This window comes from Choloepus didactylus, chromosome 1 (genome assembly GCF_015220235.1).
Source record: "Choloepus didactylus isolate mChoDid1 chromosome 1, mChoDid1.pri, whole genome shotgun sequence".
NCBI lineage: Eukaryota > Metazoa > Chordata > Mammalia > Pilosa > Megalonychidae > Choloepus > Choloepus didactylus.
The window spans coordinates 184,274,058-184,288,686 of NC_051307.1; the positions used below are offsets into that span (position 1 = coordinate 184,274,058).

General features: G+C 39.5%; 1 pseudogene; it reads right to left on the bottom strand.

Annotated features, from left to right (window-relative positions):
* Window positions 1–3,911: 3,911 nt before the first annotated feature.
* LOC119527971 lies at window positions 3,912–4,658 on the bottom strand (annotated as a pseudogene).
* Window positions 4,659–14,629: the final 9,971 nt, after the last annotated feature.

The following is a 14,629-nucleotide window of genomic DNA, read 5'->3' on the forward strand; positions in this document are numbered from 1 at the left end:
GTTCTAGTTTGCTAATGCTGCCAGAATGCAAAACACCAGAGATGGATTGGCTTTTATAAAAGGGGTTTATTTGGTTACACAGTTATAGTCTTAAGGCCATAAAGTGTCCAAGGTAACACATCAGCAATCAGGTACCTTCACTGGAGGATGGCCAATGGTGTCCAGAAAACCTCTGTTAGCTGGGAAGGCAAGTGGCTGACATCTGCTCCTAAGTTCTGGTTTCAAAATGACTTTCTCCCAGGATGTTCTGCTCTAGGTTGTAGTTCCTCAAAAATGTCACTCTTAGTTGCACTGGGGATATTTGTCCTCTCTCAGCTTCTCCGGAGCAAGAGTCTGCTTTCAACGGCCATCTTCAAACTTTCTCTCATCTGCAGCTCCTGTGCTTTCTTCAAAGTATCCCTCTTGGCTGTAGCTCCTCTTCAAAATGTCACTCTCAGCTGCACTCAGTTCCCTCTGCCCGTCAGCTCATTTATTTGGCTCCACTGATCAAGGCCCACCCTGTATGGGTGGGGCCATGCCTCCATGGAAATATCTCATCAGAGTTATCACCTACAGTTGGGTGGGGCACATTTCCATGCAAATCTAATCAGCACCAAAACATCTGCCCCACAAGACTGCATGAAAGAATATGGCTTTTTCTGGGGGACATAATACATTCAAACCGGCACAGGTATACACCAGGTGTGGCCAGATGAAATCCAAGAATAAATGTGTGTGATTATTCAACATTCTGATAAAACAGAATCTTGGCTCCTCTGTCCTGAACCCACTTTCCTGTGATTCTTATTTCTTGGTTAGAATACAGAATATTTTTGCATTGTAAAAATGGGGTCCTCCATATATAAAAATACTGCTTGCTTTGAAAAAAATTAGCACTCTTGCCAAAATCCATCTTGGGAATCTCCAATCTTTTCCTTTTGTCATATGCCAACCCTAGTTCTCCTTTATATTCCCAGTTCTCTCTACCATTCTTTATCAAAACAGAAAAGATCAAAGATCACTGTCTACACTTTAAATAAAATCCGCTTACACTAATATAATTACTCACCCAGGTATTTAAAGAATGAGTGGTTCTGTATCCTATTGAGAGTGTTTCTGCCACAGCAAGCAGAGCCATAAGAGGGAAACAAGAGGGCTTCCTTGTTCTAAATTGTATATGTCTAAGACAAAACAAACCCAAAGCTAAACCTGTGGACCACTCATCCAGCCATTTAGCAAACAATTGCCACAGACTTACCAGGGGAACAGTATTCACTATCATTTGCATTATCGCATGTACTTCTCACAAGAAGCTAGTGGACTAGATACTATTATTATCCTCATTTTACAGATGAAGAAATTAAGGCATAGAGAGTTAAGTTTTAAAAAATGCACAGCTAATAAGTGGCAGAACAAGGACATGAAGACAGACAGTCTGACCCCATACCTGTTCCTTTAACCACTGAGCTGGGCAGCTCCTATCAATTTTCCTACCTTTCTTCTGATACTAATCAATAGCAGTGGGTTCTCTGCCCGATGTGCTCAAATGACCAATTCCTGAGACAGTGGGGTTTCAAAGAGAGGAGTTTATTGCTAAGAGCGAAGCTGGAGAACAGATGGCCTATCAGCCTAAAAATCTGTCTCCCCAACTGCAGTAACTCTGGTAGTTTTATAGTACTAAAAGATGGACAGGTTTTAAGATAATGAGTATGACGGTTCCATATGACAAAGTTAGAGATGATCTAATTATTAAGCATGCACAGCTTGATATCATGCTTAGCCACAGAACGTAGGTAAGAAAATGGTGGCCTTAATCTGATGATGGTCATGATTTTTAGTATCATAAAGAGGTATAGGTGACTTACAGGTTTAAGTTTAAGCTACTGCACCTGTCAGGCAGGCCAACTTTGGTTAGATCCAGCTCCCTCTAACAGGACAGTCTAGGAATTGGGGTGGGTTAGTTCTGGGCTGACTAAAGGGCCTTCATTAAACATTAGGAGCTGTCCTTAGTGATTATAAGACTCCAAAGTTGAAAAACAGGATAAAATGGGTACAAATGAGGGTCAGTCACAATGTTTTTACCATCACAAGATAAAGGCTGTATAGTTATACAATCATTACCAAAGATCAACGCAGCTGGATTACAGTTTAGCAATTTCAGATATTTCCTTCTTCCTATTCTAATATACTAGAAAGTAAAAAGGAAATATCTATATAATGATTGAGTAATCATAATCATTTGTTAAATCCTGACTTCTCGAGTACACTTCTATCTTTTCTCCAGGACACCGTTCCTCTGGCCTGGCTTGTTTCCCGACACCACATTCCACTGCTGGCTGATCACATCACTGTCCCTCAGTTTAGTGATATTTGCTCTAGAGTGCCTGCCACCTCCAGCCTTCCAGATGCACCGTGGAGGTAAAGGGTAGCTCAGAGACCTTGGGTGGGGGGGGGAGCCCTTGAGAGGACCAGGAGGTAGGAGTACACAGCTGAGACACTTACACTTGGCCCTGGACCTTGAGAAAAGGTGACATATACAAAAGAACTGGGCTGTAGCAAGTATGACATTGGTCTTTTACTGCATGGGCTTGTATGGATATGAGAATGAGGATAATTTGAAGAGTTAATAATTGACAGTGTCATCAGGAAATTAAACACCCTTGACATTCAATACTCATCTAACAGTACTCTTAAAATTTCTGCATTTCACTGCATATAAATTTTACCTCCCTTGCCCCCACCCTCCAACAAAGGAACTGTGAACATATCATTTAGTGATACGCATGCTGAAATGTTTAAGGACGAAATACCTTGATGTCTGCAACACTCCAATGGCTTTCCCGTGACCTTAGGACAAAGCCCAAACTTTCTGGCACCAAATACAAGGACTGCGTGATATGATCCCTACTAAACTCTTCACCTCACCTCTGAGCATTCTCCCACTCTCATTCTATCCTTTAGACTTTTTTTTAGTTCTTCAAATGAGCCCCACTTCTCGCCTCCCAGACTTTACACATCACCCTTCATTCCTCTCCATCTCACCAGCTCCTGCTCATTCTCCAGAAACTTCCTCAGAATGCCTTCACTGAGCCCTAGATGAGTTAAGTCCTCCTACCCTATCCCGGGAGCACCCCATCCGTCCGTCCTCTCTTGCAACACTCACCACACCTTATTTCAGTTATTTGTTTTCCAGACAAACCATAAGGTGTGTGGGTGCAGGGAGGGTACCTGCTGCTGCACCACTATTATCTCCAGTACACAGCCTCAGGCCTGGCCCATAGCTCAATGAATATTTATCAGATAAGTGAAATCACAAATAAGTGATCAGATGAATGAATGCTTTTTTAAAAAATTTTTATTGTGCTAACATATATGCCACACAAAATTTCCCATTTTAACCACTTACGTGGGTAAAAATCAGTAATGGGAATTATGTCACAAAATTGTGCCACCATCACCAGAGTCCATTCTCGAAACTTCTACGATTCCAAACAGAAACTCTTTATACATTAAGCAGTAAGTCTCCATTCCTCTACCTGCACCCCCCACCCCCAGGCCTTGGTAACCTCTAATCTATATTCTGTCTCTATGAATTTGCCTATTGTAGGTGTTTTGTTTTTGTTTTTTTTTGTAAAAAGATGGTTTATTTGGTATAAAACAATTTAAACATTACATAAATACAATATAAATATTTCTTTAAAAAATATGTATAAATGAGCAATTTATTTGAGGTAAGCCTACACATCCCATGAAATGATTTGGCTCTGAAACAATGATATTTGACCTGCATAGCCATTTTATGTTAATATTTCAAAATTAATACATAAAATATTTCAAGTGGTGCTTCATAAAAATATATCTATCGCTTATATAAATTAACTTGACTTCACATAGTTAAATATCAATAAATTTAAAATAATTAAAATGGTGTCCTAACACTCATACTTTTAGTTCTTCATGGACAACAACATAAGTTATGTGCCCAGTAGACAGGTTTCTGACCCGAGGAAGGAATGTCTGTGAATTACACTGATCTCAGATGCTTTGGTTACTTAATTCCGAAGAGCCCTCAGGCTGGACTCCATGAATTTCTCAAGGCTTTGCAGGATGAGGTGAATTGTGTTCTTCAGCCAGTCGGTCAGTGGCTGTTTAGTCAGCAGTGTGGCATTTGCGATTGGGTCAACGGTGGTCACTTCATATGGATTCTTTATCTTTTGCTTCAGGATCTAGACCAGGGCTTTGGTCCCTATCTGCAAATCTTCAACTTTTCCTTTATAACTCTCAAAATTCTTCAGGTACTCCAGGTAGATCTGAAACTCCAAAAGACCTGTAGTGATTCTCATCAGGCAAGTTTCCTGATTGAACCCAAGTTCAAAGCATCTATGTTTTCCTGCCATGGTTGGAGGGTTCAGGTTGTTTTCTGACAGTGCCTCAGGTGTTTTCCCACATGTGGCATATTTGTCAAATATCTCCTTTTTTCAGTTCAGAGATTTTGCCAAGAATGTACTTAATGAATTCTTCAGCTTTGTGTGGAGAGGTGAGTGGGGGTCTATTTGGGGTGGCATCGTTTTTGAAATCTTCTCCCAGGTGGGCTGGGTGTGGAAAGCAGAAGCCATCACCAGGAGCAGCCCCAGAGAGAAGACCACTAGGCTGAGGGTGCTTATGGAGAGGGAGTTCATAGCTTTGTTCCTGAAGGGCACAAAGAGCTCCAGTTCCTGGCGGGCTTGAGAGCAGAATCTCTAGGTTGTTTATGTAAGTGAAATCATACAATACTTATCTTTTTGACTGGTTTATTTCACTCAACGTGATGTCTTCAAGGTTCATCCATGTTGTAGCATATATCAGAACTTCATTCCATTTTATGGCTGAGTAATATTCTATTGTAGGGGTACACCACATTTTCATCAGTTGATGGACTTTGGGGTTGCTTTTGTCTATTGAGACTAATCCTCCTATTAACATTGGTGTACAAATATCTGTTCGAATCCCTGGCCCCTGTTTTCAATTCTTTGGGGTATGCCTACAAGTGGCATTGACAGGTCATATAATAAGTCTTTGTTCAACTTTCTGAGGAACCACCAAACTGTTTTCCGCAGCAGCCACACAAATTTGCATTCCCACCAGCAATGCATGAGGGTTCCTATTTCTCTGCATCCTTGTCAACATTTGTTATTTTCTATATTTTTAAATAGCCATCATAGTAGGTATGAAATGATATCTTATTGTGGTTTTGATTAGCATTTCTCTAATGACTAATGGCATTGAGCATCTTTTCATGTGCTTACTGACAAATTGTGTACTGTCTTGGAGAGATATCTATTCAAGACTTTTATGCACTTTTTAATTGGGTTGTTTCTTTTTGTCGTTGAGTTGTAGTTCTTAATATATTCTGTTAATTAAACTCTTGCCAGATATATAAATTTCAAATACTTTCTCCCATTCTATAAGTGGTCTAAAACTTTTACTTTCTTGATAATGATCTTTGATGTAAAAATTTCTTTTTAATTTTGATGGAGTGCAATGTATGTTTTTTCTTTTGTTACTTATGCTTTTGGTGTCATATCTAAGAATCAATTGCTAATTATAAGATCTTGAATTTTTTTATATGTTTTCTTAAGGTTTTATGGTTTTAGCTATTATTAGGTTGTTGATATATTTTAAGTTAATTATTGTATTTTGTTTGAGGTAGGGATCAAATTTCATTCTTTCGTATGTGGATATCCCATTTCCCCAGCACTATTTGTTGACGAGATTATTCTTTCCCCATTGAGTGAATTTGGCACCCTTGTCAAAAATCAACTGGCCACAAATCTGTGGGTTTATTTCTGAACTCTTCATTCTATTCCTTTGGTCTATTTGTCTGCCTTTGTGCCAGATCTGCACTGTTTTGATTACTGTGGCTTGGGACTAAGTGTTCAAACCAGGAAATGTGAGCTCTCAAATTTCATTCTTCTTTTTCAAGATGGTTTTGGCTATTTGGGGACACTTACCCTTCCATATGAATTTGCTGATTGACTTTTCCATTTCTGCAAAAAAGGCTGTTGGAGTTTTTATTGGCATTGCACTGAATCTGTATATCCCTTTGGATAGTATTAATATATTAAGGATATTAATTCTTCCAATCCATGAACATGCAATGTCTTTCCATTTATTTAAGTCTTCTTTACATTCTCTCAGTAATGTTTTATGGTTTTCAGAGTACAAGTATTTTACATCCTTCATTCAATTTATTCCTAGTTGTTTTATTCTTTTAGATTCTAGTGTAAATGAACTTGTTTTCTTGATTACTTTTTCAGATTGTTCATTACTGGTATTTAAAAACAAAACAGATGTTTGCTTCTTGATCTTGTACCCTGACATTTTGCAGAATTGTTTACTAGCTCAAGTAACTTTCTTGTGAATTCTTTGGAATTTCTATAGTTAAGATCATATCATCTGTAAACAGAGATCATTTTATTTTTTCCTTTCCAATTTGGAAGCCTATTTCTTTTTCTTGTGTAATTGCTCTGGATAAGACTTCCATTATAATATTGAATAGCAGTGGTGGAAGTGGACATCCTTGCCTTTTTCCTGATCTTATGGGGAAAACATTCATTTTTGCACCATTAAGTATGATGTTAGCTGTGGGTTTTTCATAAATGACCTTTATCATGTTGAGGAAGTTCCATTCTATTCCTATAGTTTTCTGAGTGATTTGTTTTTTTTATCAACAAAGTGTGCTAGATTTTGTCAAATGCCTTTTCTGCAACTGAAATGATCATTTGATTTTCTTCATTCTATTCACGTGGTGTTTTAAGTTGTTTGTTTGTTTTTTTTTTTTTTTTTTTTTTAACGTTGATCCACCTTTGCATTCCTGGGACAATTCCACTTGGTCATGGTGTATAATCTTCTTTTGTTGTTGTTATTATTTTACTGTTTTTATTCTGCTCATTAATGATTTGGAAGAGGAAGGCAGGGCAGGGGAGAGGAAACCACCACAAGGCTAAAGAACCAGGGATGCAAATCAGTTCATTCCACTCTCTCTGATAGAGGTAAGGTCTCTAGGACCTAGGATAACAAGGGTGGAGTGTAGCTATGTGGACTCAATTTGTTTCCAGACCTTTTCCAGAGCCTTTCTGTCCAGTAGTCACTGATGAACGATGACAAGGCAAGCAAAGACTAAGGCCGCACTCATGAAAGCCCCTTTGAATTTCCAGAATAAATGTTGTTCATCAGTGCTGAGTGGCAGCTTTTGAACACATTCCTCTTAGATGAGCTGCATGTGATTTTCTCCACATACCCCATGGAACCACACTCAAGGATGGTTTTACTCTGGAAATTAAAATATGGAACACACTCTTCTGCTACCACAAACTCTTCCACCATCCAGCATGGCATGTTTGAGGTGCTCACTGACTGCTTCTCCTCCCACATGGGAGCCTCTGCTTGGCAGATCTTCAGGCAAAACTGCAAAACAACCAGCAGAGGTGATGGCCCTGGTGGACCATCACCAGGTCCACTTCTGCAGACATAGGTTGCTCAGTGTTGCACCAGCTGGGACAGAGGGACCTGCCTGACTGGTCTTGTGCCTCTCTTGGGGTGCAGAAGTGGTTCTTACTCTGAAGCTCTCCCAGGGGTTCCAGGGCTGTGAAATTCCAGAGTTACTTACCAGGGCAAAGGCTCTATCAGGATGTCCCCATGGCCATAGCCAAAGAAGTCAATATGCATTTGTTGGATAGGGGTATGAGTTCTCCTTTTCTAGACCAGCTGGGTCTTTGAGGAAAGACCAGAGGGGACATAGGGATTTAACATCCCCTCTTCACTTCTGCTTCTGGCGTGGCCGTCTTGCCCCACAAGGGATTCTGGGGCCTGTATAATCCTTTTAATGTGCTGTTGAAAACAGTTTGCTAATATTTTGTGGAGGATTCTTGCATCTGTATTTATAGGGCAAATTGGTCTGTAGTATCCTTTTACAATCCATTTTATTTATATAATGTTGATAGCAGTGTCTCTACTTGCATTTCTGGTTTCAGTTATTTGCATCCTCTTTTTTCTTTGTCAGTCTAGCTAAAGGCTTGTCAATTGTACTGATCTTTTCAAAGAACTAACTTGTGGTTTCACTGATTCATCGTCTCTCTTGTTTTTCTATTCCCTGTTTCATTTATCTCGCCTCTAATCATTTTTATTTCCTTCTTCTCACTTTAGGTATAGTTTGCTCTTCTTTTTCTAGTTCCTCCAGGTGTAAGGTTATGTTACTGTTTTGAGATCTTTATTCTTTTTTAATGCAAGCATTTAGAGCTACAGATTTACCTCTGAGCACTGTCTTTGCTGCATCCCAAAAGTTTTGGTATACTGTGTTTTTGTTTTCATTTGTCTCAAAGTATTTTAATTTCCCTTATGATTTCTTGTTTGACCCATTGTTTATGAGTACATTGTTTAATGTTATGTTTTGCTAATGCTGTCATTATCCAAAATAACAGAAATGGATTGGCTTTTATAAAGGGGGTTTATTTGGTTACAAAGCTACAGTCTGAAGGCCATGAAAATGTCCAAATGAAGGCATCAAAGGCATCAGAACAAGTATACCCTCACTAGAGGATGGCCAATGGTGTCTGGAAAGCCTCTGTTAGCTGGGAAGGCACGTGGCTGGTGTCTGCTGATACCAGGTTGAGTTTCAAAACAGCATTCTCAAAAATGTCAGCTTCAGCTTTCAATGGCTGCCTTCAAAATGTCTGTCTAGCTACAGCTCTTCTGAGGTCCTTCTGTTTGAGCTTTTATAGGGCTCTGGTAATTAAATCAAGACACACCATGAATGGGTGGGGTACATATCTCCATGGAAATTATCCAATCAAACACTTCATTCACAGTTATTGAGTCACATCTCCATGGAAACAATCAAAGGATTCCAACCTAATCAACACTAACATGTCTGCCCCCACAAGACTGCATCAAAGAACATGGAGTTTTGGGGGACATAATACATCTAAACCAGCACATTTAATTTCCACATATTTATGAATTTTCAACTTCTCCCTCTGTTATTGGTTTCTAGCTTCATTCCACTGTGGTTAGAGAAGATACTTTTACTATGACTTAAACCTTTTGGGATCTATTAAGACTTGTTTTGTGACCTAATATATGGTCTATCCTATAGAATTTCCCATGTGCACTTGAGAAGAATGTATATTCTTCAGTTGTTGGGTAGAATTGTTCTATATACGTCTAGCTGACTCACAGTGTTTTTCAAATCCTCTATTTCCTTATTTATCTTTTGCCTAGACGTTCTGTCAATTTTGCTTCATATATTTTAGGGCTATATTTTTGAGTACATATAACTTTATAATTATTATATCTTCTTGTTGAATTGATCCTTTTCTAACTATACAATGCCCTTTATCTTGTGAAATAGTTTTTGATTTAAAATAGTTTTTGACTTAAAATTTATTTTATCTGGTCTTAGCTTGCCTCTTTTCCTTGGTCTGTGGCCTTATCAATTCCCCTGTTTACACAGTAATCAGAATGTACCCAATTGCCTCCAGGAAAGTAACAGTCTTTCCTCCTGGTGCTGGCTCCTATTTTACATCTCACCTGGTATTCCTTTGGCCCAGTCAGCAATTATTTGATTATTTTCTTACGGTATTCTGGCATCCTACTAGCTACTTCGTGCAGAGCAATTCTGGGTCTGGGAGAGACAGACACCAGCGTTCTGGTTCAATTCTTCAGGCCACCACCTGGCAGACCGGTACATACATGCATGTGCTCCAACATGCTACTTGGCTCCCACCAGCCTGGGACCAAGGACCCACACTGAGACTGCAGACTGACAATGTGCCATGCTAGGGAGGGGGTGAGGAAGAGCCAGTAAAGGCACTGCAAGGTTTTCTTCCATTTTTAAGTTGCCTTTTTCTTCATTCTTAATTACTGTACTTATAGTTCCTGTAACCCATTAACTGTATTCCTAAATACAGAGAAACTTGGTTCTACCAGTTTCTGCTGGTTTTTCAATATTGCTGTGGGGGAAGAGAACTCTGGAATTCCTTACTCTGTCATGTTGATCAATGAATGCTTCTTTAATTATCCACAGTAAAATTAAATTTACTTATCTATCATAATCAGATACTTAGTGAACACTAACCAAGGGAAGGCTGGAGGAAAACTTTGAGATCCTCTAAGACTTAAAACCTTTTAATGAATCCATTCTCCATTTAGTTGTCAAATTTTGCCACTGCATATCAAAAGAGGGTGCAGATATTGCAAAATTTGCTAGATTTAGCAATTTAGAGAGCCATGTTGCCTACTTAGAGACAGGGTGTGTGGCTCAAAGTATTATCTGGCAGTGGGGTGGGGTGGTACAGTTTGATGATTTCTGATCAGAATAAAGAAAAGGATGTGTGAAGAGAAAGGAGGAGAATCAATATTGTAAGCCTAATACACACCTGGCTGACTGCCAGTTTGGAGGGGAAAAAGGTAGGGCAACCATAAAGTTGTAAGAAGAAAAGGGAAAGTGAGCAGGAGTGATCCTGGAGGAAATTTATGGTCTAAAGGAAACGAGGGCATAAATTTGAAGTAGTCCTGACTCTCCACTTGGAAATATGGAGAGAGGCAATGCAAACAGACTAAATGAGCTTTCACAAAAAGAACACTGAACTTGTTGGGAGACCTGGGTTCTTGACTCAGCCTTGACACTAACTTGTGTGGCCTTAGTTGAATCACTTAGTATCACTGGGTCTTAGTCTCCCATTTTTGAAATGAATGGTTTAATCTAGATTAGAGTTACTCTTAACTCAGAACATTTCTAATACAGTTGCTCAATGACTTTATCAAAAGACAAAATGAAAGAACATCATGGGAGAATTAAACCATTGAATGTTAGTGATGTCTACTAATCATTTAGCAATCCCTACTGTTCTAGTTTGCTAATTCTGCCAGAATGCAAAACACCAGGATGGATTGGCTTTTATAAAAGGGGGTTTATTTGGTTACACAGTTACAGTCTGAAAGCCATAAAGTGTCCAAGGTAACACATTAGCAATCGGGTCCTTTCACTGGAGGATGGCCAATGGTGTCCGGAAAACCTCTGTTAGCTGGGAAGGCACGTGGCTGGCATCTGCTCCAAAGTTCTGGTTTCAAAATGGCTTTCTCCCAGAACGTTCCTCTCTAGGCCACAGCTCATCTTCAAAATGTCACTCTCAGTTGCTCTTGGGGTATTTGTCCTCTCTTAGGCTCTCTGGAGCAAGAGTCTGCTTTCAACGGCCATCTTCAAAATGTCTCTCATCTGCAGCTCCTGTGCTTTCTTCAAGTGTCTCTCTTGGCTTTAGCAAGCTCGCTCCTTCTGTCTGATCTTATACAGCGTGCCAGTAATTTAATTAAGACATACCCTGAATGGGCGGGCCAGCACCTCCATGGAAATTATCCAATAAGAGTCATCACCCACAGTTGGGTGGGGCACATCTCCATGGAAACACTCAAAGAATTACAATCTAGTTAACACTGATAGGTCTGCCCACACAGGACTACATCAAAGATAATGGCGTTTGGAGGGGCATAATACATTCAAACTGGCACACCTACCTTGGGTAAATAGTTTTTTTCTTACATGGTTCTCTAATCTAGGGTGTGTTTTCATCTGGTACTAATTTCCCTATTGGATTTCAGATGCAATTTACATCACAATAGCTGATGTTTATATAACATAAGTTGGCTTTAGTATTTAGAAAGTTCTTTCACATTTGTCCAAACAAAAACTCTGAATACAGATATCAAAACTTGCCCAAGGACACAGAGCTCACAAGGAGACAGTAAAGGCTGGAAGTATGGGCTTTTTACCTTCCATGGATTTAGTGTTAATGTATACAACAGCCTGGCATTCTCACTTACATACTTTGCTTCCAGCAAAAGACTTGCAGATATATTAACGACTTCCAGACAGACAGGACAATAGCATTTATCATATCTGAAATCTTTAATCTCTTGCCTTTATTCCCTATGTTATGCAAATATTTGAAATTTAAAAATAAAGGCCATTCATTCTATTTTTACAAGCTTTTTCAGGAGCATGGGATATAATCAATCCTTTCAAGTAAAAGACTTCCCTTTGCAAGTATTTTTTATCTTGAATACACTATTATACAAATCCTGATATTATTCATGTCTTTTGGATAATCTCAACTCACAATAATTTATACACTAAAAAGTTTATGTATTCCCTCTTCTTGATGAGCAGCACAATAGTGATCTTTCAAAAACCTTACAGTGGGACCTAAAAAAAACTTGAGTTGCAGCCCTGAGTCATTTCTCATTTCAACTATGGTCTCTTAGTTGCTGAATCAACTTGGGCATGTTTCAAGAGCAGAATAACAAAACATTGTATTCCCTCCAGAGGATATTAGGGGTAATACAAATCCACTTCCCCAAGAAGAGGCTACTGGCAATCTTTAGCCTCAGGAAGGGCAAGCTTGACCCCGTGCTACCAGGAAGACAGGGGCAAGTCCCTTAAGCATTCCATTTCCCAGCCCCCTCCTCCATAAAGAACATTAATATAAGGTGTCTCTTGGGATTGCTTTGAAGATTAAATCCTTAGTGTATAAACTCTCTAAGAACAGGACCAATTGAAGTAGTCAGGGAAGGAGGGAGGGGGGAGCAGCCCTAAGATCCATAACAAGAAGTTCCTTTTGGCGCTTGCACACTCTAGCCCACCTCATCCTCACTCAGGTCCGCACCTGAAGAGAACCAATGAAAAGTGCAGCTCATCAGTCTCTCATTAGTATAACCAGAGGGGGAAGGGCCCCTCCAAGTCCTTAAAATGCAGAAATCCCAACCACAGAGGGCTTCTCCTCCTTTGAAGAACACCCAGGCTCATCCCTTTCACTATGTATTAAACTTTTTGGCTGTACACTCTGACTAGTCCTTGAATTCTTTCCTGTGACTGAGTCAAGAACCCACACAGTGCCAGCCGCGGGTTGAGGTCTCGACCACTCCTGGAACTCCCAGGGTTCTCCGGCATCACTGTGTTCTATTCACCTCACACTCTGCTTGGCACCAAACAGGATTTCAATGAAAAACTGTTGAATAAATGAATGAATGCACAGCAGATGCTGACTCACGGTAGATACCTAATGAAAATGTGTTGTATGAATGCTTTATATAAAGAGCCAGGGACTGGACTGACACAGCACTCAGTATTTGGTAAATATTGTTGAATGAACTCTAAATTGACCTTCAGATCCTGGGTTACAAAATTGCTCCAGGCAAAGTGATACTGATCAAAGGCAGGGTTCCCTGCCCTAATTTACTGCTAAGGGAAGCAAGGAGAACAGATGACATATCTGCCTAAAATTTGCCTCCTGGAGTTTAAGGAGTTTAGGGTTTTTGTGGATTCAAACAAGGGGAGGTAGAGTTGTCACCATTACAATAACAAGTATAAACAACTACAATTTATAAATGTAAGGGAGTGGAGCTAAGCTAGAACTAAGCTAGAATACCATTAAAATAACAAGTGTAAGCAATTATAATTTACAAATGTAAAGGAGTGGAGCTAAACTAGAACTAAGCTAGAATAACCATTACAGTATCAAGCATGTAGTCAGCAGTTAATTCGGGCTGACTCAAGATCCTTCATTAACATTAAAGGGGGATGTCTTTGTGAGCATAAGACTCGAAAGTTGTAAAACAGGATAAAGAAGTACAAGGAGGGCCATTTAGGAGGTTTTTATGATTTGCAATTCAATGGGTTTCAGTAATTTCAGGTATTTCCTTTTGGCTATTCCACAATATACTAGAAAGTAAGAAAAAAGCATCTATATAATGTTCAGTCATCATAATTATTTGTTAAATCTTTATCTCTTGGTTACAAAAGAAGGCACACAGAGTGGACACCCTACACTGATGCAATCAGACTCCAGGAAAGTGCAGCTTGGAGACATACCGGAAATAGAACAAGAAAAAGAGGCCTAAGCTCTGACCATTCAGTTTTGGACACGTTTTCTTCTGCCTCAATATTCCAATAAGCCACTAGAACAGAACTCGCCTGACATCTATCATCCCCCCCCCTTTCTTTTTTTTGTACTAGAAATTCTCACTGCCCCCCAAATCCTTTGGAACACCTACTTTTACTTGGTGTTGCCCAATTCATGAATTGTCATACTGTTTGTAAAGCTCTCTTCTTTCTATTCATAGTAGCTGTTCTTTTGACAGTAGTAATAACAGCACAGGGCAGATTTGTACCCCAAAAGTGCTCCTAAGACGAGAAATCTAAATGGCAGGTAGACTGATTGGTGGTCAATGTATTCTCTTCCCAGTAAAGCAGACTACCTGGGAAAGCAAGGTGGATGAGAATATATAGAAATGAGTTCTCTTCTCTCGCATGAGAACTGAAATCATACCCTCCACCCCAACACACAGCATGGGCACCGAAGATGGAAACTCTCTGTCTATATTAACATTTAGTATTCTACTGCCCTCATTAGTGTGACTTTACTATTCCAGAAGACTCTTGAGCAGGCAAGTGGCTAGATTGTCCAAGTTCTTTCAGGAACTTCCTGAAAGACCCATCAAATCTTCAATGGAAACCATCAAATAGATTAAGTCCTAAGAGTCTTTGAATCCCTCCCCACAAAATTCTCAGGAATCCTGGACTGCTGTATCATGATCCTTACTCAAACCTAATCAAGTA